Genomic DNA, 2,426 nt, shown 5'->3' with positions numbered 1-2,426 from the left:
AAAATATAATTAAAGGGCGAAGTAAGAGTCAATACGCAAAATTATAGTCCAAAAATTCGTAAACCTGAAAGAATGAGTCAGTCCAAATATAAAATATATAATATATAAGATAAACATTTAATAACATAACATTACAAGTTTCGGCTACTAGATTGAGCCCTCTTCAGATATCGTTATACATGAATATGATATACAATAAGATCTTGTGAAAACGCATAATAAATCTTGTTCGGATGTAAAAATCTACGCCGTTCACATGCCATTCGTGATCAATGACTCTTGAAAATCTGATCGTAATACAATATAAAGTCACATTATCATATAAATGAATAAATTCAAACAATGAAAACTTACCAAGAGGCATGTGTAAATTACTATTAAAATTTTTTCTTAGAAAACGGTTATAATTGGTATGTCGGTATAAAGCGAACATTGTGCGATAATTATAATGTACTCTTTTACACATTCGGTCGACGATACTGATCAACACATACTGAGAAAGGAGACGGAATGTTAGTAACAAAGAGTCAAAGTTTATTTATAATAAGAGTATATGCCTTGTGGAGACCTTCCGTGTCATTTTGTAAATTTAAACCAACGGTCTGCTTTTTGATATTGAGCATCTCGGAAGTTAGGCGTTTCCTGTAGCAAGGTTCTTCATCCAAAACTCTTACGTTGTCCCATTGGAAGTCATGGTCATACTGTAACCTGTGCTCTGTTATGACTGATCGAGTAGACGCATTATATTTTATATGGTTACTAATGTTCCGTAATTCTGGTTTTCAATTGTCTGCCTGTCTGGCCCACGTATGATGCATTGCAATTGTTGCACGAGATCTTATAAACTACGTTTCTTTTGGATGTAGGGGGGCATTTATCTTTTTGAACCTTAATGTATTTTCCTATCTTATTAGGACTACGAAATGACACTCTGATGTCGTTACAGTTGAGCCGTTTAAATTTCTCTGTGTGAAGAGGAATAAATGGTACCGTAAGCCACGATGCAGATTCATTAATACGGGCATTGTCAACCAAATCTTCATGTAATACACATTTATTTTTTGTTTTAAGTAGATTTTTATATGTTGATTAACAGTGAAATGATTAACATGTTGAAAATGAAAGTCAATGTATAATCGTTATCTAGTAAAATGTTAATAATAAAAGTTAAATTTTTCTTGTGTAATGTAAAGTCAGAAAGTAAAAAAGCTCTGTCAACTAACGAAAAAATTGTGTCTTTTTTTTGTGCAATTGGGTGATTGGAGTGAAAATTTAAAAATCTTCCTGAAAAAGTGGACTTACGGTACCAATCAAAAACAAATTTTTTATTGCTGATAATTATTGTCGTATCTAAAAATTCCAATCTTTCTCCACCCAGTTCTAAAGTGAATTGAAGACGTGGATGGAATGAATTAAACATTTCTAGTAAATTATCAATATTTGAAGGAAGGACTGCAGTACAAATATCATCGACGTATCTGTAGAAAAACGGAATGTCAACATTTAAAATTGTAAAATTTTAATAGTAATTTACACATGCTTCTTGGTAAGTTTTCATTGTTTGAATTTATTCATTTATATGATAATGTGACTTTATATTTTATTACGATCAGATTTTCAAGAGTCATTGATCACGAATGGCATGTGAACGGCGTAGATTTTTACATCCGAACAAGATTTATTATTATGCGTTTTCACAAGATCTTATTGTATATCATATTCATGTATAACGATATCTGAAGAGGGCTCAATCTAGTAGCCGAAACTTGTAATTAAATGTTATTAAATGTTTATCTTATATATTATATATTTTATATTGGATATAATGTTTATCTTTTTTATATATTATATATTATATATTTTATATTGGACTTCCCATTAATAGAAGTAATTTTGGTAATTATTCAGTTTAGCTACCCCACCTCAAAAATCAATAAAAATAAGCTTATTCGACGCGTTTTTGCATGAAATGAAAGAATCTGGCAAAAAAAAGTGTCGCTCTGCCCTGTGAGCCGAGATATTGAGCGTTAAAGTTCGAGAATTTAGAGGTTAAGATATCTGTCATTCCGACTCGCTGCAGCGCTACATATACGTAAGGTCTGTTCTTTTTCGAAGAATTCTGAAATAGTGCAATAAGTTAGAGTGAGCCAAACTACAGCTGTCTCATTCTAACTTATTGTACACACACGGGGGGGGGGAATGTACAGTGCTAGCGTTGTCGATTGGACAAATTTTTGTCGAGAGGAAGTTGTGCGCATATATGTATATGTGCACAACTCTCACCTTCGACTCTCACCTTCTTCTCCCCCTGCTTCAGGGGCGCCCGACTCTCACCTTCGACTCTCACCCCCCTCACCCTGCTTCAGAGGCGCACGACTCTCACCTTCGACTCTCACCCCCTCTCCCCACTACTTCAGGGGCACCCG

This window comes from Trachymyrmex cornetzi, unplaced genomic scaffold (genome assembly GCF_001594075.2).
Source record: "Trachymyrmex cornetzi isolate Tcor2-1 unplaced genomic scaffold, Tcor1.1 scaffold258, whole genome shotgun sequence".
Lineage (NCBI taxonomy): Eukaryota > Metazoa > Arthropoda > Insecta > Hymenoptera > Formicidae > Trachymyrmex > Trachymyrmex cornetzi.
The sequence above is the reverse complement of the archived record's forward strand: the minus strand, read 5'-3'. Positions refer to the sequence as shown.